The sequence below is a fragment of the Coturnix japonica genome, chromosome 5 (genome assembly GCF_001577835.2).
Source record: "Coturnix japonica isolate 7356 chromosome 5, Coturnix japonica 2.1, whole genome shotgun sequence".
Classification (NCBI taxonomy): Eukaryota; Metazoa; Chordata; class Aves; order Galliformes; family Phasianidae; genus Coturnix; species Coturnix japonica.
The window spans coordinates 50,618,554-50,641,867 of record NC_029520.1 but is presented as its reverse complement, the minus strand read 5'-3'; the positions used below and the strand labels follow the sequence as shown (position 1 = coordinate 50,641,867).

Here is a 23,314-nt window from a genome sequence, read left to right as displayed (position 1 = left end):
ACCGCGCGAGCAGCCCGACGTGGACTTTTTAAAAGCTGGGCTGTGTTAGTGGCCTAATGGATTGATATGGTTTAGTCTTCAAATAGGTATTTAGAGAAAGGATAAAGAGCGAATAACGGAGCGATATGTTATTAAAACCAAGCAGTTGAAAGAATTATAAATTCACCACTCGTTCCAATAGGAAAGGAAAGCCCATGACATTTCCTTAAGGAGTAATGATAGTCTGCAGTGTCAATATGGCTTTGGTATCTACACATTAAAATGCTTCTACGCATAAGTCTCTATTTACGGGGTAATGGCATGCAACATTTCAGCTGAGTATTTCAATGGTGCCTTTTCCCTTTTCATAATTGCAGCACTGGAGGGAACTAAATTCCTTATTTTTTGCCTCAGGTGTAATCCTTGGCAAACTATTTTATTTTTTCAAACATTTTCATACAGCTTTCAGATATATCTCCCTGAATCAGACTTTGTTTTCTAAGTTTCAAGGATGCAGTATATGAATTTTATATCTGCACTAAACAACAACAGCTTTTAATATTGGAAGTTAGGATAGAAACACTCCCAACTTACACTACAGTGGTGTTGTAGCAGTGTGGATGAGGCACCATAATTATAGTTCAAAAAGCAATTAAGATAAAAGCCAGCACAAAGCGATCAGCCAAGTACCAAGAGACCAAATTCTAAGCAAAACAAAACTCTAATTTCAAGCTAAACAAACTTTTGGTGGTCCATGTGAGCAACATTTGAATATTCATATATATATATACACACAAACACATACAGGGTTTGGGCTTCAAAAATGTCCCTTTAGCAGCAAACTGAGCTGCAAACCTCCTGAATGACTCTTGAACCTCTATAGCATCTTGCTGAGAGGTGTCTGCTGGGTTTAGGCTGTGTATGAGTGTTAATATGCAAACAGACATGGACATACATGTGTATATTTATGTCACACATCACACAGACATACAAACATTTGCATGTAAATTCAACGTACTCATAGATATGGAGATATGGGCATATATATATGTATTCATATAGATATATAAATATGGGCATATATAAATATGGGCATATTTGGATTAAGGGATACAAACATTTCAACCTGAACTTATGTTTTATTTCTCTTGCTCCTCCTCTGTAACTATTTCTATTGCAAACTCATTTGTATATTACAAAACTAACTGGAACAGCCTGTAAATGACAACTATAACCCCACCCTATGCTCACCTACAACAACAATGAACATTCCAGGAGGAAAGGGTCCTTTTCCACACAGTTCTGTGGTCAGACTAACTGCAGAACTGAATGCAGAATTACAAAGCACAAACTGACTTCAGATTTATTCAGTTTTATGGGAATTTTCCATGAGGGAATACGTTATGTCTTAACTAATGTTTTGCCTTAAAAACATAAGTTTTGCTGAACCAATTAAATCAACCAACTAATCTTGCACACGAAACATTAAACAAGAATGAAGTGCCTGCAATTAGCAAAAAGCTTTGATGTGACTAAACATCTCTCTCTCTGCATCACCACTGTTGTGGGTTTGAGTCCCAGCTGATGTTAGTTGTACTGAATGTAAATGTTTGCTATATGTTTCTGACCAGCTGAGTCTTGGAAATGGGTTCAGGGAGATGGAAAAGCAGATGTCAAACGCTGCTACCAGGAAAGGATGTAATTTGAGTTAAAATATGGGTAAAAATGAGTAAGTAAAATGCACATATATATGATAATATAACCCTGAGTTTGTGTTGTTTTGAAAAAAGCACCATAGTTAATGATTTTATAAGTAAAGATGATCTTGTAGAGCTAGGCAAGAGGGTAAAAAGAGAGGCATGGACAGCATGGTGGTCTGAAAGCAGCATAGAGTAGCTCAGCTCTGCCATCCAGGAGCAAATCCTGCACTCATGCAACACCTCCCTCCTGGCAGCAGGGATTTCAGGAACCCGATACTTGGCACTTTCAGAAACTTTAGAGGCATGAGAAGTTGTGTGCAGAGGTGTGGCCTGGTAATTGCTTGCCTTTTTTTTGTGCAAACATGAAAATACCTCCCTGGCCAGGCAGCTTGGGAAGCACTGGTGGGTGTGGGGCAGGTGTGAGTGTTAGGAAGGCAGCCTGGGACACAGTGGGAACTGTTGAGACCTGCCCAGCAGCCAGTCTTGGGAATGTAATGGTTGCCTTGATTTTATCCTCAGAAGTTGCTCTCAAGGTGTTTTCCTTCAAGCTTGCAGCAACAGCTGGCTCAAATAGCTGGATGCAGGCAGCAAAACAAAAAACATGAACTGGGGTCTCCCCAGCCTGTTGAGTGTGCTGACTAATAAACAACAGGCTTGGAGCTGGAGACTGGAAGTGCCATTCATTGTGAATAAACCCCTCAGTATTCACCAGGTGTCAGAGAGAGCTGAGGCTGTAGATCACAGCATCAGTGAATCATTAAGTTTGGAAAACACCTCCAAGAACCAAGCCCAGACCAACCCCATCCGTTCATGGATGTCCCTCAGTGCCACATCCCCATCATTCTTGAGCATCCCTCAGGGACACAGTGAATGGATGTTACAAGATGCTGGTGTAATGGTTGCATTTCTCCTCCTCCCCCCTCCCCCCCCCCCAACTCCTCTGCCTTCAAAAGTAGGTTTTTGGCCATCATACAGATCTATCAGATTAGCCAGATGTTGCTATCTGTGCAGAAGAAGTGGACTACAGCCCGATGAACCTATCAAAACTGTCTATTATACTTACATCATAATTCATTTTTAGAAATCTAAATTATTACAACTGATAAAAATGAATGAAACTGAGATGATATTTTGAAGGCAGGCTCATCTCCAAAGAAAACAAAGGTAATGGGGAGCTTACTGTTGTAACTCGGATAACTCCTGCTCCCGCTGCATTGCATTAGGTGCTTGCAGAAGATGCCTTGGAGGGCAGGTGGCAGCCAAAATCATTCTGAGCCTGAGGGATCACTACTGGGTTTGTTTTCATGTTTCAAATAATTTTACTGCTTCTTATTGCTCTGTCTCCAGACCGTGGTAGGGTCCAGAATTGCAACGGGGTGACAGTGATGGAGGTGAAAGTTTGAGTGTGCCTGCTCCAGCATGGAGCCCAGAATTACCCAATTCAGCAACACAGTGTCTGCAGCACAAAGGAAGCATCAATATGTGCCCTGCTCTGCCCACCTTCCAGGCCAAAAGTTTCTAGGGCAGCCTGACAGATGGACAATGCACTTGCACAGCCTGTGCTTCCTCTGGGATGCAGTCTGAAATGGCAAGAGAATGTATAGGATAAGATGCCTCATTAGTTAACATCAATAATTCCTCTGAAATAATCATTTTTAACTCATTGCCAATTAAATTAAATTCGTATATGCCTGTAGTAACATTTGGGTCTCTGGGAAGAATTGGCGTTCAATTAAAAGAGAAGCCAAACACCATTAAAACAGAAACGTACAGTAAGTGCGGTTGAATTCCACCTGTTCGTTCCAGATGTTTGCAGTGATTCACACATCTAAAGGCTCAGTAAATAGAACTAATGATGGTTCGGAATATCTTAATGCCACTATCTGCATCACTTAAAAACGAAGCTGCTTAAATAGGGTTATAAGGCATGCTGCTAAAAACTCTGTAGGGATAACATTGCCCTTGTGAAAAACTACAGCTTGGATTTGCTTGAGGATCCAAGACTCAAGTGATTCTCCAGGGATCTGCCTTGGATTCCTGGTTTAGCAAAGGGAGGAATCTGTGGATTAGTAAGAAGAACAGAAAATGGAGTACAAAAGGAAAGATGGATGCTATAAATGAGTCGTGTATCTTAAGAAGTCAAATATCACCCAGCACTCTGCTGCTCTTTATGCCATGGGCATCTGCTGTTGCACATCTATACATCCATGCAAGGATGGCTACTTGCACAGCACGTCTGTATTTTTACACAGGGAAGATGAATTTCTCCTTTTTTATAGCCATACTGACATCAAATTCTCTGGGAAATGTATTTATTATTGGGATCAATCATGTGTTCATGCTACACTTAGATACCACCATAGAAGGGCAGCACTGCAGAACTGGGAATCTAAAGACTCCAACATCCTTGCACAAAAATGCTTCCCAATGGTTAAAGATCACTCTCTGAGATAAATCCAGCTGTCAACAAATTAGGACTTGTGGAAATCCCCCACAGCTAAAGGAAAGTCATTAAAAGAAGCTTTTCCACCAGCCTGGGAACTTGGGAATGAAGCTGAGATTCCTATAGATCAGTGCCCCTCGTCCTTGGTCCCTTTCCCATTTGGTCTCTTTGGCATTCCCCATGTAAGCAATATGGATGCTCCCAAAATTTCCCAGTCCAAGACTTGATTATGTCCAAGATCTTGTGCTCCCCCATCAAGATAGTTAAAACTCAGCCAGAGATCTACAAACAGTGGATCTTGGGGGGAGGGGAAGGCACGGGTCAGCATTGCTTTTGGCAAGGTGACTAAACCGAGGGTTAAAACTGGGGTCAGAGGTGAGTTTTGGTGAGCCACCAGGAGATCACTTGCAGAACAGAGAACTCTCCCCCTGAGAAAACCTTTGGGCTTTGGGTATAGTGAGTCCTAGTCAGTTTTTAAACATTTGCCATCAAAGAGCATCTTCGGAGTAAAAATATTTTGTGATTCACAGTTCCCAGAAATACATGGGAAGAAACAAAGAAAGCTGTAACTCTACCATGGCAGCAATGCCAAAGGTCTTCACTGCAGTAATCACAGGCTCTTCTTTGTAAGATCTCCAACTGCTTATAGTGGAGGGAGCAAAATACTCAGAGCCAGATGACACCAATATGTTGGGCCAGGAGGATTTCATGAGAGCCACCTCAGCTGTCCCCTGCCTTAGGGCAGGATTAGCGCTAGCTAACCATTCCTGGTAGATATTTCTACTAACTGTTCTTAAATGCCATCCACAGGGCGCTTGGACATTGGTCAGAGATCCTGTTAATTCAGCATTGTACTTAATGTAAAATGGAGTATGAGGGCACGGTCTGTACCTGCCCTTCTCTCTAAAGATGAAAGTATGTTCATAATTGCCTTGGGAAGAGAAAGCACTATTCTGCCATCATGATTTCTCATGTGCTTTTGACCATACTCCCATGGGGACAACCCATGCCTGGCCATGAGGGTGGTGGCACTTGGTGGCAGCTGCCATGAACCCTCTGGGCATAGTGGAGGGGCTTATATTCCCTCCCTATCTGCTGCCTCTTCTCCCTCACACACACAACATTTCCTCAGGCTGTGCACAGGGACCAGGATTTGGGCCTTAATTAATAGGATTATTTCTTATGAATTCCTTCTTCCATTTTTTTTTCCTGAGTTGTTTTAGAAGAGCGGTAGGTTTGGCTTCCCTCTGTTAAAACATCAGTGTTGTGCTTGTGGGGCTAGGGATGTGGCAATAGCTATTTGCTTTCCTGTTAGTACTGTCAAATACGGGGCATATTCTCAAGCTTGGAGAGGCAGAGGGTGGTGCATTACCATCCACCTTGGCCCATAAATGGAGGTAGTGCCATTCCAACAAGGAATTGAGGAGGCCCTGGAGCGCTGGCCATTCCTGGGGAAAGCAAGAAGTGACCCCAGTATCACACCCAGAGGGTGATTTGTGTGCACAAAGTTTCCTTGCAAACAGGATTTGCCAAAAAAACTAAGTTTGAAAAATATCAATTGAGCAGAGACTCAAGCCAAGGAGGTACCGAGTATCTTTGCTGTTGCTCTAGTCTCAGAATTGTAATGCAGTCTTTCATGTGACTTCTCTATGTAACCGATAATGTTCTTGAGCTTGCATTTCAGAGGAAAGGTTATTTTTGAAAAGATTAAAGAAAATTCTTATCAACATACATGCTTGTTGTAGGAATGCCAGCTCTCTTATAACTGCAGGCCCATCCATGCCTTTATTTTGATGTAAAAAATCTCCTGGCCAGCATCTACAACACATAAGAGATACTGAAAGCAGATCTTGATCTCATCCCACTCTGAAGGCAGCAGGACCTTTCTCACTAGGATAAATCCTAAACAAAACCTCCTCTTGGGCCTAGCTTTACTGGCATCTTCAGCAACAAGAGATAAACTTCAGCCTGTGTTTCCTCTCCAAGCTTAGTTGTTCAGAACTTTCTTCCCCCACACCTGAGTCAGTACCCTACAAGAAGCAATTATGGAAGTGATAATGTGACAGGGGATGATCAAACACCCCTCCTGATACTATGCAGAGCTATGACAGCAACTTCTGTGGGTCTCAGTGGTTTGAGTGCACCTCAGAAAAAAAGAAAATGGCCCTCATCCAAAAGAGCCTTTGAGTCTATCTCCCATTATAAGCAATTCTTGATAAAATGAAAGAGAAGGAATGGCAAAAATTATGCCTAGAAAGCTTGGATCCTTGATGAGGAGCATCCAGACCAGCTGACTTGCTCTTTGTTAAACCTTTGGAAAGGTGTTATCTCGATTGTTCATCAAGGTCTAGGAGAGCCTTTCCCACCCTGTGATCATTGGTAGGAGTCCCAGATCTTAGAAATTCATTCATAACAGATGTATCCTTTGTCCCTAATCACCTCTAGGACAAAATTCTATAATTAGAGAAAGCCTGCCTCTAATTATTTACTTTCTCAGCAAATACAATATAATTTTCACCACAGGGTCAGTAAAGGGACGTGGTACGGTAAAGAGGATTCATCAGAAACAACATGCAGCAACATCTACCCTAATGTGAATGCAAAAGGAGATTGGGCAGTGGCTGTTGGTTATTGCTATGGGGCCATGCTGTCAATCCATTGCAAAAGTAGCATGGTAAAAAGGGAAAAACACTAAACCTGCTGAAGGGACAAGCCATAGATTTCCTGTAATTAGTACATGATGCCCATTGATTTTCTGAAAGAGCAGCTCTTTAAAATAAGAGCAGTTTGCACAATGGTCACAGTGGCCCAGAGAAACGCTCTCGAGATCTCGGGTCTGCTTTAGGAACAGATAACAGTGACACCATCACAGCATTTAGCAGTATTGACATGTGCATGCCATGGACCAGGAACCACATCTAAAAAGCCCGTTCTGCTTCAGACCAATTTGTGTAAATAGACACAAGCATTTCTAAGGTTTGATTGACTGAAGTCAGTGAGAAAGTCTCTGCTGACTACACTGGGCTCCAGATAAGGTTCTTCAGTTCAGTAGCTTCCAAAATGCATCTGCTTTTCTGATTTAGTGCTATTGTTTGATGCAGGTCAAAACCAAACGAGCCTTAATTAGCTTCAAACTGAGTTCCCATGTTTACAACGTACCGCTTTATGTTGCTGTATTCATTTAGGTATATATGTTATCACTCATCTGTGAACTTTGGCTTTTCTTAGAATGCCTGTTTGCCTCGCAGCCTCTCCCTAACTGCAGTGCCATATTGCTCGATTCTAGAATAATCAAAGGTGCACTAAAAATAGAGGAAATTCTTGTATATCAGGACAAGAAAAAATATAAAAGAAAGCACGCAACTTCTTTGCTCACTGATGCAACCAAAACACCCAGGAGTTATTATAATGTGCATTCCCTTGACAGGGACTTTTATTTCATGCAAATTACTATGATTAAGATTCGAATCCTTTTTTTTTTTCTTTCCTTTTCCATTTTCGCACATTACTTAATCAATGTGAAGTACTGTGTAAAAATTGCATCTCTTCGTAACAGTGATTTTGACCAAGTCAAGTGTTGCTGCTAGAATCCTAATCCAGACCTGTGATTCAATTATCATTCAGAGACTTTCTAAATTCAAATTAAGTTTACAAAATAAATAAATAAATAAAATAAAAAGCCCAACCACCCCTAAATATCAATATGGATCGTGGGTAGGTTTTATCAAAACAGCTTTCTGCTGGAAGGGAATGTAAAGCACATTGGATTCTTTCTGACTCATGCACTTCTTTAATTTAACATGAAAGATATACAGTGCTGCATGGAATCTGAGCGTTAAAATGTATACCATTGGGACACTTCTTGTTTATATTGCATAGTTTGTATTTTATAGCCAGTGACCCTGAGAGCTTATGAGAATATTTAAGCTCTGGATGTAGGCATCTGATTGAATCAATCACATTACCGCAACTTCATGGGTTACCACTCACCAGGAACACACTGCTGTAGGTGTCTGCTTCCCTCCTCAGAGCTAAAGCTACTTCAAATAACAGGTAAAAATAGATGTCTGTTGAAAGATCTCTCCCCTTTTGGTGGTCTAACTTAAAACTGGTATGAAACTTCTGCATGTACATGGTACAAGTCGCTTGTGATCTGCTGTAACCTCATGGTTTTCAAATGTACCCATGCAGTCATATGGGCCGTATAAATCTTTTGACTTGGCTTTTGGGAAAAAATTCCCCATGGGCTGTTCAGTGTGTTAAGATCAGTAGTGACCATGATGTTGGTCAGGCCCCTTGCATACCATGTATTTGGCACTGAAATTCCTTCCTCAAAGGCAGAGATGCTGGTAGAACTGGAACAAACATTTTAGGGGGGGTTGTGGAAAAATCCCACAGTCACTTGATATAAGACCAATTGGAGAAGTAACTATATCCCTTGGCCCCAGAGATGACACAACCCATTCTGGAGCACATTAGTCTGGAATTCATAATGTAAAGCCTCTAGATTGCAGAGGATGGCTAGAAAAATTCATTTTCATTAATATTTTGACTAATTATTCTCCTACAGCCACCTAGAAAGGTTACCTGGTCTCTTAAATCTGGTATGTATCTAGCATGCTAGCAATTTCCCTTCCTTTTTCATTCCTCACAGGACAGAAATTAGACATTGTCATTCCATATTATTTGCGACATGTTGACATTATAATTTAAAAGGATGCAGCAGTTCTGAACAGCTGGAGAGTAATCCTGAACAATCCTTGACAGTTTCCTTTGGAGGATGAACACCCCTCCCTGGAGAACCGTACAGTCTCTTATTTGAAACTAACAGCTAATTTTAGACAGTTTGCCCTCTTAGAAATGCACGCCACAGAGACTTCTCTACACAGCAAACAGCAGTGACCAGAGATAAGCACCCATACAGAAAAAGAGAGCTCTAAAATAGATTTTTCCTCTTCCAGGAGACATGACTTGTTTGCAGTATTGCCTGATGGAGCTAAGGAGAGACTCTTGTCGCTGACATAGCCCTCCCTTGTGCTGTGCTGAAAGCTTCGTGGATACAGCAGATATTTTGAGGCCGCTGTGGCTTATTTCTCAGAGATACAGGGGGATTTCATTAAGCGGAGTGGATTTTTCCTCCCAACCCATCAGGTTCAGCACAGTGTGCATGAAACCTCTTGCTACCAGAAGGGAGCAGGGAAGTCTTGGGTGGAATGATGTGGTGATGCAGTGTCACAGCTGCCCAGGGAGTGGTGGGAGTCCCCATCCCTGTGGGTAAATAGTGGAAATGTGGCACTGAGGAATGGGGGAGGGTGGGAAAAGGGGAACTGGGGGTCTTAGTAGTCCTTTCCAACCATAATAATTATATGATATCAAAGAGCATGGGGCATGAGTCAGCAAACACCTTATATAAGAGGGAAACCAGCTTCATCCAGCCTTGTATTGTGCATGGTTGAGAAATGAGAGGGTGAGGTGTGGGGCATCTCCTGCAGTAGGAGGGGAAGCCACCATTTGCCAGGCAGAACCCTATCTTCTGCCCTTCTGCACCTACAGTCTGGTCTCCAGGCCTGGTTCAAACAGCCCAGCAAAAGTGCTCTCATCTCTAGCTAGAATTGTCTTGACTTGCATCATGATGTTCCTGGGACATCCCAAACAAAGGTGTGCTGTTTTCAGGTCAGTCATCAGGCAGGCCACACTGACTCTTACCCCACTGGGAAATGGAAAAGGATCTGATGGGTGTTTGGTTACAGCCTTCCATCAACACAAGCTGCACTCCATGCTAAACATATCCTTTGGGGATATTTAGGTTGAATATAAGAAAATAAGTCATTTTACACTAAGGGTGGTAAGGCATTGGCACAGGTTGTCCAGAGAGATGGTGGTGCACCATCCCTGGAGTCACCCAAGATCAGGCCCTGAGTACCTGATAGAGCTGTGAGTGTCCCCATGCATTGCAGGGGAGCTGGACCAGAAGGTATTTAATGGTTCCTTCCAACTCAACCAATTCTCTGATTCTGGGGAGAGGATTTCCTTTCTAAACATTGCTGGCTGCAGAATGACAATGTCTGGAGTTAAGGCATGCTGGGTACTGCATCCCATGAAGTCAAGGGGAAATTCATCATGGGTTTCAAGGACAACACATCAGGGTGCCTTCTTTAGCTGTCATTCAGGAATTTGCCTCATGGTTCTTACCCATTAAATATTTCTATCAAAACAGGACAGGGCTCCAAAGAAGAGAGTCCAGCAGAGAGTCCCCAGTTTTGATTTCCCTAATGAAAAACAAGCCCTCTCAACTCTCAAAGCTCTAATCTGAGCATAATACTTTTCAAGACCAGAATGCTTTCCTTGCATTTAGAGCAAGAGTTTAGAGCAACGAGCTTAAAAATAAATATGACTTTTTAAGTATAAAACAAGTTACACACTATTCTGCAGTTGGAATGGTCAATAAGCCAAGAAATCTTGATTTCTTGAATTTGTAGAGTTGATTAATGTGGGTCAGAAGTGAAATTTGTATCTTGAATTGACCGATACAAACCTACTACAGCAAGATTTATGTTGAGACAACTTGGTCTCTGCTATTCCTGTGAAGAAGCATTTGCAGGATGCAGACCTCAGTAGGAGGAGCTGAACAGGCAATACCTGGTGCTGTGCCTTGGGGCCCACAGGGATGGAGATGAAGCTGTTTGAATACTTGTCTGTATGCAGGCAGTCAGATGGATTTTGAAAGTGTGTGTGCCAGAGCTGAGGAGCTTACAGGACCCAGGTGTTTGCACCTGATAAAAAGCCAAGTGCCGTGAGTGTAGGAATCTGAAGAGAAGACAGGACTCAGCCTCTTTCCTTGAATGATTCCTGGTCCCACAAAAGCAGAATCAGAACAGTATTTCCCACTGAGAACTGTATCCTCCAGCTAAGATAGGAGCTCACAAGCACTTGTATGTACCTCATACATGGGACTGAAAGAGATGGTGAAGCCAACTCATTCTTCAGGTCCTTCAAACTCGCTCTTAAGCAGAAGTTAGAAATGCAAACTCAACCACTTCCCTCCACAGAAGACTAAGATGAAGTACAATAAAATAGCTTAATAGAATTTTAAAACCTTGATATCCCTATTGATTTTCCATGGAAAGCAGACAGTGATGAACAGTAATAGTGCGGTACCCTCAGGTCAATGTTGTACTGAGAAACAGAATGTATCTAAATAAAATATAGTTTTACTAAGGATTGTGTTCTGGAGCATATATCACCCATGACCAAAACGGTCTCTCCGATCAGCTCACCACTGCATTACCCTCCCTGTTGTATCTCAAAGTATGAGGTTGCTGCTAATCTGTTTAATGACTTCTAATGTTGTGAACCCCATGACCAAGCTAAGGCTTGCTCTTCAGATGAGATCAGAATCCACTTCTAAATTCACACAGCTCTATGTAAAACTTTCCTAGAATTGCCTGATAGAGACAAGTCAAAGGCACTAGGTGGAAGAAGGATTAATGGGAGAAGTAAGGAATGTCTTAACTGAGAGCTCTTGAACCACAACTCCTCCTCATGCCCAGAAGATCTCCTGGGACCTCTTTCCACTTGCTCATCCAGTAATTGATGGCCTCCAAGAACGAGTGGACCCCAAGAGAGATAAGTAGAGCATGTTGATGTCATGAGTCCTGTTCTGCATCAAGCTGATGATATGGCTCAGTTGCTGGTTCTACATGTGCATAATATCTGTATGTCCAGTTAGAGGCATGGGCAATGCTCCTCCCTAATAACTGCAAACCGAGGCTATTGCTTTTTGTGAAGGAAAAACACTTATCTTCTCATAGCTTCACTTGTTCTCTATAGACAGACATCTCTTTGCCTCTTAAAGGTGAAGCACTCCCCTGACTTCCTTTGTCCACTGGCAACCCCTCCCAAGGACAGAAAGAAAACCAACAAACCCTCCTTATTTTCTACCCCCTTGCACATTTTCAATTCAAATAGATTTGTGCAAGCTATGCTGGATGTGCCACAAATCTCTTTGCATGGTTAGAGTTGATTAATGTGGGTCAGAAGTGAAAAATTAAGTAACAGCAACAACAAACGGAATACAAATAGCTTCTTCCGGGCCTTGCAGATGATGGAGCATGAGCTGAGATGCCCAAACTGGTTCTGCCTGGAGGAGGACCTTCCTCCTTCACCTTGGGTTAAGCAGTCAAGAGCAAAGCTGAGTGTTGGGGGGAGGGCTTGGCCTCAAAGTACTATGTATATAATCCTCAAGATAATCAATTTCTTACAGATGCTTTGTAAACTTTCGTGTTCAAGAACGCAAGCCATAGTACTTTCTAAATCCCTAGGGGTTGTGCTTGATATCCATTTGTTATTTCCTAATGCTATTCAGTCTTTTTTTCTCCCTGTGTTTTCCTGAAGCTTGCAGCAATAAGCCTGGGACTTAGTCGACAGTCACCACCGCGTTTGCCATTCCGCAGTGAACTTTGTGCATGTTTCCATATTCCTTTTCTTACACTCCTGATAAAAGCATTATCAGGGAAATTCAAAAGCAAGCAGAAAACTGGCATAGCTAATTTAGGCTAATTAGTATGGCAGAAGCTGAGTCTTGTACTTCAGAGGTTCCCATGCCCTCCCGTGTCTCCACCTGATCGCCTTGTCCAGCAGCAAACCCAGGAGGCAGCTCCAATTATATCATAACCTCTTCAAACACCAAGCCACTCAAGCTAATTTTATCCTATTAAACAGACTGAAGGATTCAGAAGAAAGGTTCTCCCCCAAAAGCTTCAATTACCAGTGTCCCTGATTACCATCTTTACAATCCTATATGCTACAGTTAAATACTTTTTTGCTTAGTGTTGCTTTCTTGATTTAGATGAAAAGCAAGTATTAAGAGCATGTCTTTTCAACTCGAGCAAGTGACATTCATAATAATAATAATAAAAAGGAACCTCTCTTGTTATTAGCGGGTTTAATCAAAGTCAAGTTTAGAACCGTTCAAAGACAATGTAATTGGGAAAATGTAAACTTCCCCTCACATCTGGTGGCCTTTAAAGCAGCCAAAGGTAACTGCCAGTAACAGTAGCATTGGCCAAAACTATCAGGTCAAGAAGAAAAATAAAATAAAGAAAACAGCAGGACCCCCCCAAAGCAAGGAAATGTCAAATGGTGCTTTGCATAAATCTCATAGCACTAATCAGCAATAAAAAAGGTTAAAAGGTACTGAGCTGATCCACCCCTCCTTACAGCAGCACACAGTGAATACTGGCCTTGAGGAGGCAGTGATGCCCAACCAGAAGCACTCACCTATGTTACAGAGACACCTGGGCCCAGAACAGCTCCTACTCTTCCTCACTCTGCTCTGGGCTTGGCAATGACCTGTCCCAGTGCTCCTTCCCTGCTGGCCATGCCCATGGGGACAGGGAGCTGGTTGGATCTTGCTGGCTTCTTGGCCATTGCCTCATGTTTGGGGGCTGCAATCTTGGCTGATGACTCCAGGTGCTGCTATAATTCAAATAATAGTTGTAGGATCCAGACAGAAAGAAATGACATTTCCTGAGCATCAAACTAACCCTTCTCCTGAGGGCTGAACCTGGGACAAGTTCAGGTGGCAGCATTTATACAGAAACAACAGGAGGAAATGGATCACCTAGGAAACCCAGTAGCATGAGTCATAGCAAAAGCACATCTATTTATTTAAACAAAAAATAATAAAAATCCACACTATAAACTCGTTCTTTCCATCCCCAAATGGACTAATTTTGCTTGTTCCTCTTCTCCCACAGTCAGCAATAGGTTTAAGCACATTCACAGCTGTTAATATTCATGTTTTCTTTCAGCATTGCCCCATCCTGTGAGCTCCCAGTCCTTCATCAGCTGGAGGTATTTGGGGGCTGGATTTCATTTCGGACCTGCTCACCCCTTCCAGCTGAAAATGAGCATTTTTCTTTCTCTCTAGAAACAAACAAACAAACAATTTCTGCCATTTAACAGAATCAGAATGGGTTTCACCCAATTGCCCGCTCTTTGGGCGATATGGAAATGCTATTGTTTGGGAACAATGATTCTCATGTAAATGAAACAACAGCTAAACAAGAATGTTCCCTATCTCTGTTTGGGCCAATTTTCTTAATGTTTCAGCACAGCTTAATCTGTTGGCAGAAGTGTTTAGGCCCATTAACAGCTAAAGTCACAGAGTCCACAACTCACCCCGCTGACAGTAAACAAGGAATTTGAGGAATGGCCTTTAAACAATGGCTAAGCCACAAACCATTTTGCCTTCAAATGCTGTGAAAGGCATATAGGCTGATGATTTTCTTCCTTGGGTTACAGCAGTTTGAATGCCCAGCTTCCCTCCCTAAGTCCCCAGCACCCTCCAGGCTTGGGTTACAGCTGTTTTATTTGCCTTTCCAGCCCCACAGCTGTGGGATTGGTTATGCAGGTGTGTTCCCTACAAATGAGTCATTCCAGGGCTTCATATTATTTATTTGTATTGACCAGCACTGCCTAAACAGAGGGGAGGTTTCTGGATTTAATTTTGCTTAGGGAACACTGCATTGTAGGTTCTTCTCTAACAGTGCTATGGGCAAACAGAGAAAACTGGACCTAAGGGAGAGAAATAAATGGTAATTGTCCAAAAAATGTTAAGTGTTGAATACAGCCTGTGAAGTTTGTATCTTCCTTGCAGGGCTGTGATGGAGAGGGGATGGTATGGGTGCTCCTCCACACTTAGGAGTTTGGTGGCTTTGGTTCCTTTGGACCTCACTGCCTGAATGGCACCAGATGTACCCCTTTCTCACATGGCAGATAACCACAAGCCAGGAGAGGATGTGGATGGTTTTTTATATGAAGTTCTCTGGAAAATACAACTCTGAAAATGAAGCCAGTGCTGTGGTGTCTGTTTCATTCATCTTCCATGTGCTTTTCCCAAGGCTGAGCTTTCTCTAACTTTTAATACTGGTATCAGTTGCTTGGCCTAATGGAGTTAGTTCTCCTTTTCAACCTTGTTTCATTGATATCTTCAAACTACCATGGTTACAAGGGCACTGTTGCTAATTGTTCATTAAGTGGGGAGGAGAGATGGCTGCGAGGCAGGTGGCACACAGGAGCATACTCAGAGTGCTGCTGCTATCCCAGCTCACCACTGTGCCTCTCTGCTGTTGTGATGCCCAGGAGAGGAGCTCCCTGTGCCCTACACAAGCATTTGGTGATGATTCTTGCTCCTCACTAACTTCACATTTGAGCTGTTGTGAGCTGATGGAGAGGCAGGGCATGAATCAAATGAATGGGAGCTCAGAACACCAGGACGATAACTAAGAGTTTAACATGGATCAGATGCCTTTAGCAGAGTGCTTTTGCAAACACAGTGATGAGTGTTGCCAGAAGGGCACGACAGACAGCAGCACTCCATAAAATCCCTTTTTTACTGGACTAGAACCTTTTCCTTTAGTGTTAATGTACCAAAAACTCCTTATAATTCCCAAAATACCAACCTGAATCACTCCCAGAGTTTTCCCAGCAACTGAGCCTTTTGATCCATAAGGGCAGCATCAAAGAGGAGATCTAACTACATTTTAAAAAGAAGAGAGGCATAAAACTCACATCAAACTCTGAATTTCTTGCCTATTTCTGACAGACCTGAAACTATCTTGGAAGTTTTCTCTATATTAACCAACACTGCAGCAGGAGAAAAAAAAAGATGGCAAACGCACACACCTGTGTGTATAGAGAGCCATAGGACCACAGATCGTCATGAGTTGGAAGGGACACATAACAATTATCAAGTCCAATTCCTGGCTGCACACATACATATACATATATACACACAAAGTGCTTACAGCAGGTCACATAGAATCATAGAACCATAGAATGGTTGGAAGGGTCCTTAAAGATCCTCCAATTCCAAACCAAGGTTTATAGAAGCCTGATTGAAACCTATTAATTGAAGGAGTTAGGTCAGAGATGTTGAATGAATTACAAAAATTAGAAGTATTAGAGTTATTGGAGAGGGACAGACAAGTAGAATTTGAAGTGTATTGAGCCTGTAAGGAATCTGACAATAGCTGATTTGGAAGTTTTCACTCCTGTTATGGAAAGTCAAAAGATTTTGTAATTCTCCTTTATGAAGGAGTCCTAAACTAAAGCTGGATATTTTGCTAACTATATATTTCTTCTTGCGGAGGATTTTTCATATTGGAAGTGTTCTTAACAGTCACTTAAGTCCCACTTAATCAGAACTTGTACCCATAAATAATAAAAAACTATTAAGGCCCTCCAAGCCAAGTCGGACCCAATGTTCCCATGAGGTCTTTCACCTTTAGGTGTGCAGATGTCCCTTCCATCACAAAACAAGGGAAAATAGAATCGTAGAATCATAGAATCATTTGAATTGGAAAGGACCCTTAAAGGCCATCTGGTCCAACCCCCTTGTAATGAACAGGAACACCCACAGCTCCATCAGGAGCTCAGGGCCCATCCAGCCTGACCTTGGGTGTTTCCAAGGATGGGGCACCAGCACTTCTATGGGCAACCTGTGCCAGTGCTTCATCACCCTTATTATAAAAACCTTTTTCCTTACATCCAACCTAAATCTCCCCTTTTTTAGTTGGAAACCATTTTACCTTCTCCCACAGCAGACCTTGCTTAAGGGCTGATGGCACTGTAGCAAAGTGAGATGTGAGCTTGAAACGCACCTCTCTGGGGAGGGAGTGGAATCCCAAGCAGAAAGCTTTGGAGCTTGCCAAGTTCTCCATGGGGTGTTAGGAGCTTCTTTTTAGCTCCCTCCAACCAACCACTCAAACTTTGCAAGCACAAACATTCACCCCAAAGTGAGCGTGGCATGAATCAAGCAATAAAAGTTAATCGGCATCATTAAATCTGTCAAACCAGCAGGTTATTAAAATTACCACTATTCACTCTGAAAATGGGAACAAAAAATTATGCTCCAGCTTTCTGAGCCTGTTTGTCTTGTTTTCCCACATTGCTTATGAATTACTACAGTATATTACAATGTCCTCTATCCATCTTCATTAGCATTGTGAACAAATTGTATTGGGCTATAATGCAGTATTTTTTTTTCTTTTTTTTTTTTTTTGTATTGTACAAACGTATAAGATGTACAGAAAATGGGCAATTTAATATGAAAAGAATATTGTGCCTCAGAATTTTTATTTTCTAAACAGTCCTTTCAGTTGGGAATTATTGCATGATTTGTGCATAATTTCTCACGGACAGTTATTTAAATATAAATAGGGGAAATATGTAATTCCATATGGTGGCTATCTACCCTTTCTTGGTGCCTCTCCATATTTTTAATAGTGCAATAAACAAAAGATAAAAACATCTCCAAGCCACACACTAGTCAAAAGGAGATAATTGTGCCTGTATGTGTTTATTGTAATTTGAATGTGCTTCAATTAACTTTCCTCAATATTTCCCCGTTCTTTTAAAAGAAACTTAAATTGGTTTTTATTTTGTGAAATTTGTTTTCAGCGCAACGAGGAATAAAACATGGTCCCTTTGTTTACCTCATTATGGATACATCCCACCCAGCAGCAAAGCTCCAACTCTTTACTCCCAACTTTTCCTTTTTTCCCCCCTCAATTCTCACATGATTCTTATTACTCTTCAGGTGCTGCCCAGGAAGAGGCAGCTCATCACTCAGTGAATCACATATCAAAGTGTAGGCAAAGATGAAACTGGAAGAAAAGCAAACTCTTACACTTTTGCACTGCGATCGCTTTTAAAAGAGGAGAAGTTATCATCCTTTCCTCCCACAGATCATCAGGGCAATTGAAACAAAGAGGGTGTACATAGAATCCTTGTTGTAATTAACCTTGAAGCATTTATTGAAACGAGGTCAAACATTTTAACAGCTTTATAAATCAGGTCTGGGCTTGCGTGGTTCTGTAGCACCAGACTAATGACAAAATGCACACAGAATACTTATTAAACGACATTTATTTACAGAAAACACATCCCACGGGCTGCAGAAAGGCAGCATGGCAGACTGCAAGCCCCAAGCAAGCCTCTCCAAGGTGACCACTGCAACCTTGTCTTCATGAGGTGCTCACTACCAAGGAGCTAGGCCTAGGTGCTGCTATATCAGCTCATTTGCAAGTTAACTGTATTTCTGAAATGGCTTCAGACTAAAAGAAGGCATAATTTAGATTAGATATGAGGGAAAGTTTTTTTACACTAAGGGTGGTGAGGCACTGGCACAGGTTGCCCATAGAGGTGGTGGGTGCCCGTACCCTGCAGATATGCAAGGTCAGGTTGGATGGGTCTCTGATGGAGCTGTGGGTATCCCTGTGCACTGCAGGGTGGTTGGACCAGATGGCTTTTAAGGGTCCCTTCCAATTCAACTGATTCTATGTTTCTTTGATTTTATGATTTTTACCAAGATTGCAAAATTGCAGGTGGTAACAATATCATAACCATAACAATATTTCTGCTGTTCTGTTCTTAATTTTATCTTTTTTATTTTTTATTTATTTTTTTTTTCTTTATCTTCTCCTTCAGTTGGGTTTTGCTGGAAGCTGAAGAGCATGAAGTTCAGTAAGAAGAGCCACATCCAATGTTTCAGTGAGGGACTTCAGGAATCATCATTTTTTCCTTAAAAATGACATACCTTGATTCCTCTGGCCACCCTGGGTTGCCTCCCACGCAGCCACCAAAGAGTAATTTTTTGTGATCTAAGAATATCCCACTAGGCTTTCTATTTTGCACTGTAAATAAGTGGTTGCTTTTAAGTCACTCCCTTTCATAATTTCACACACTCTTTGGTGCATCAGAGCATAATAAAGAAGATCATAAGCCACAGTGCCTGATGTGGCTGCTTTACACGTCTGCTCAAGACAGCCCTCACCAAAATCCTTCCTTTGAAGTCAAGAGAAGATCCACATGGACAATAGATCCCCACTATGTACGTGACCCAGCACTCATCAAATAGAGTAACACGCTACAGATTATTCTGCCCAAATATATCTTGGACCCTATGCATTTTTTTTTCTTAGCTCCATGGTGTTCAAGTCACACAACCCCCAAGTATACATGGAATTTACCATGCTCTCTGCACTGAACTTCACATCTACGGTTGGGTTGGCAACCACCTCCCAGGATGAGCTCTGGACCCCTGGAAACATCAGTACAGCTGCATTTGGGAGCTAAAGTTAAAATTTTCCACTTTCAGTAATAAAGCATGTGGCATGATTTCCATCCAACACGAAACCTGCGTGCAATCCCGCGTACTGGCAGGACCACCAGTGGGAACTGAACTGGGTGAAGAAAGAAACCATTTTTCCTACATTTACCATTTTAATTGACTTCTCCTTTTATTTGTTCCCCTTTGGTGCCCTCTGACTACAAACGTTCAAGTGGCTGTAGTAGCCCCCAGGAAAAAAAAATAGTTGTGCTAAATGAGATTTTTTTTATGTGTGGGTGTTTAAGTATCTGCATGAAGCAAATTTCTACCCTCTTCTAATCAGAATGGGAAGGAGACCATGTGAATGATGTGACCAATTATGACCGAGCACCCCAGAGCAGCGTCTGAATATTCACGTCCAATTGCTACTTTGGTGGAACAATTGGTTTGAACAGTTTGAAAAGGCAATGATGTCAAACGTGCAGCGTGATTAAACACGGTGAAATTACCAGCCGTTGCACTGAAAGAGGAGCTCTGTTCACTTCCCAGAGTGATGCTGCTTTCGAATTTTGCTCTGATGGGAGCAGGAAACACCATGCCCAGGTGGCTTTATCCTACAGTGCCAAACTGCTCGGTGCAGAGGTGCAGCTGAGCTTTGGAGGTAGCATGGACTGGGATTTGGGATGCGCGCAGAAAGCTGAATGCGTCCTCTTTACCCTGACCCTAACATAGGCACAATCCTGTTCTGCCGGTAGTTCACTTTGCAAGAACACCACACTGTATATGGGATCTGAATCGATGCTTTTTGGGGCCAAGTATCTGGGTGCTGAACCATCCCAACAAAAAGGCAAACGCTCTGCCTTCCCCACTGATACCAGGTGGGAGCTCTGCTGCTTTCTGTGGACGTGGTACCATTGCCTGTCTCACACCTATCTCTGCATCATTGAAACTGCCTATGCCCTTCTAAAGAATAGACCATTAATTCCCCCCTCCAGCTCTCTCTTGTTTTAAAAATGCATATACCACAGCACGCTGTAGTTCAGTACTAACTCCAGCTTTCTGATAATGCTGGTTCAGGCATAAGGAGAAATAGTATTTTTTTTTTGTTGCAGTGCACGGAGCAGTGTGCAGTTCCCAGATGGCAGAAGGGAGCCATGAACACACACGGGGAGCATAAAGTAATGCATCCTCAGCTTCATGCCTTGTGCTGAGCCCCTGTCAGAGAGCGTGGGCGCTGAGACCCTATGCCTCTGGCTGCTCCATTTGGGGCCAGCTCTAAAAACAATCGCCCTCCTCCTGCTCCCCATCAGGGAAGGTAATTGCACACGCTTGGGTATGAAAAAAAAAAGATGTTTTTTTTAACACATTTGTGCAAAATGCTTCTTAAACATGATGCTCGAGCCTTACGGGAGCAAACAGCCCTTATAAATCCTCCCTGAAACTGGGAAACTTTTTCTTTCTCTTTCTTCTCATTTCCTACCCAGAGGTCTGAGCTAATTTTCCCTATCCATTGGGTCCCCCCACCCCCTCAAAAAAAAAAGGAGGGGGGAGACTGTATTCACTAATTATACATCCTGAAAAGAATTTGGTTCAGTGTAAGATGATCCTAGTGATATGCTAATCCTTTTTTCTGCTTGGTGCAGCCTGAAGCCTGTGTCTAACATTTTTTTCAACTGTATGACAATAAAAGTTGTGGCAACAAAAGAAATAAATGGGCAGCTAAAGAAGGTATAGCTGAAACACATGGCAGACCAGTTCTCTCCTCTCCTTCTGGCTGCTCTTTTGTAGGCTCTGGTTGGGTATCCTCAAGTCAATAGCCGAAAGCCAGCCACCTTAGCAACTTAGTATGACACCCAAGCCCTCTCTCTTTACATTCATGAATAGTCAGCAAGCAGCAGACAAAATAGAACTAATCTTTTTTGACAGAATTGTTCAATTTTAGAGGAAAGGCTTTTGAGGCACCTTCCATACATTTGCAGAATATGAGACAACAATGGCCACGATCACGGTTCACAAAAGGACGACCAGGGGTGTGAGCGCGCACACACGCACACAACGGCCATTTCGGGTGGAATATTGCAGCCAAATTGAAGTTATTGCAGGATACGGTCATTGTGTCAGGGGAAACTGACAGGCAAGAAAAAATAAACATAGCAAAAAAACCAAAAACAACCCACCCCAACCAAACCCCTCCATTGTTTTGTTGCTGATTATTAAACATACACATCCCGATAATACACGATTAGGGTTATTTGTCTTGATTAATAGAAGTTAAGAGAGCTGATTAATATCCACTCTTTAATTTCCTGTCATAGGCTGATAACTTCATCTTTTTCTTCTTTTTTTTTTTTTTTTTTTCTTTTTTGGGCCAATGATTCTTATTGTGAAATGTGTTCAATCCAGCGGGTCCTTGCCTGCATTTAAAGCTGGTTTTGCCATTTCGAAATCCTGTAACACAGCAGCCACTCGTGAGCCTGGTGTGTGCAGAGGAGGACATTCCTCCTTTTCCCTTCTCTCCCCTCCATTTAATGCAAGCCATATCTCTATCTCCAAATACAGTCTGAGCAGGAAAGAGGAGAAAATAATAATAATAAGAGGAAGAATAAAAAATCTACCCAGTCTATGGGCAAAAACAGAAGTTAGCAACATGGTCCATGCAGCTGCAACACTACATTTAAAATTCAGTTTACTCCTAGGAAGAGGGCTAATCCTGCCCCTGTAATTCCCTACAGCCAAAATGTACCCCCCTCCCTGAGTGACAGTGCAATGCAAAGACACTCGCACGCTTATCTTCCCCAACCAGATGGCCGACTTGGATCAATGCACACACGCCACGATCAATGGGAGCGATAAAGAATTAGGAAAACAGTGGTACATGCTCCCAGAAAGCTTGTACACTGCATAATTATTTTATGATTCTACACATGGCTACATGTGATACTGGAGTCAAGAAGGAAAAGGATAATTAGAGAGCCAGAAAGCACCCGTACTGCACTACACACTTTGTCAGTCAGCAGTTCCCACTCGGCTCAAGTCACCGCCGTTATCTTCCCTCCTGCCCTCTTGCAAACAAATTTCAGGAATACGTAAAATATTAGGGGGAGGTGGCTTCTGGGTTACAGACACAGGATGTGGGAGATTGCCATGTCCTGTGATACGACAGCAAAAGTTTTTGGCTCGGAGTCGGGGTTGGCTGTGGGCACTGGGGCGGAATCTGAGGGGACACTGCAATGGATGGTTTATTCATTCGAGGGCTTTGTCATGAGAGGGTCATGTCCAAAGCTGAATGTCCCATTCACTTAATAAAATATATATATATTACTCTCTTGGGTGGTTTTTTTTTTCCCTTCTTTTTAATTCTTTTCCTCTTGGCAGCAATTTCATGATTGGCTTCTCGTATCCAGTCTATTTACCACCACACTGCTGAATAGAAAAGGAGATTGAAAGAGCTTCCCCCTCCCTCGCAGTATAAAAAACCAAACCTGATTGAATAATACAGAATAAATGTCAAAACATTGGATGGTAATGCCTATGTATCTGGATGCCAAAGAGTACATGACCAAGATTAGAGAGAAGAACAATGCTGGGCAAAAGTCTGCCCTTGGTGGCGAGGCAGAGAACAAGAAAGCACTGCCCAGAAGAAATGGGGGTCAGCCAAGGAGCTGGGGGATCTAACGGAGAACTGGTGCTCCAAAGGGATTGGGGAAGGTGTTGACATTGCTTCTGTGGCTACCTTTGCTGGAGGTCTTCCTGCAGGGACAGTGCAGGGGGTTTCATCCCATATCTCATCCCAGTTCCAGCCCAGTCCCTTTGTGTAAATCAGGGCACAAATAGGCTTTTGGTGTGATGTGTTTGAGGAGGTCCTTTTTAAGTGTAAAGCTTTAAAAGAAGGGTCCCTACTGCTGTCCTTTGACTTAAGTCAAGACCAGGACTCAGGGCCTGGTCATGCACAGATCTACAATACACAGAGCTATATGTCCCTGATGTGCACTAAGGCCAAAAATAGTCACCTCAAACCACCTGCTCTTTGCCGTTCTCCACCCCTCATTCACATGTATCTTGGGCTGCATCCAATGC

The 23,314-nt window shown here is 42.5% G+C and overlaps 1 long non-coding RNA gene across 1 annotated transcript in view; it reads left to right on the top strand.

The window, feature by feature from the left end:
- LOC107315466 overlaps positions 1–22,524 on the top strand; it is an 89,424-nt gene extending 66,900 nt beyond the window's left edge. Inside the window, exon 3 of the long non-coding RNA XR_001555920.2 lies at positions 18,616–22,524. This is a non-coding gene — a long non-coding RNA (uncharacterized LOC107315466). The remainder of the gene's footprint in view (positions 1–18,615) is intronic.
- The last annotated feature ends 790 nt before the right edge of the window (positions 22,525–23,314 follow it).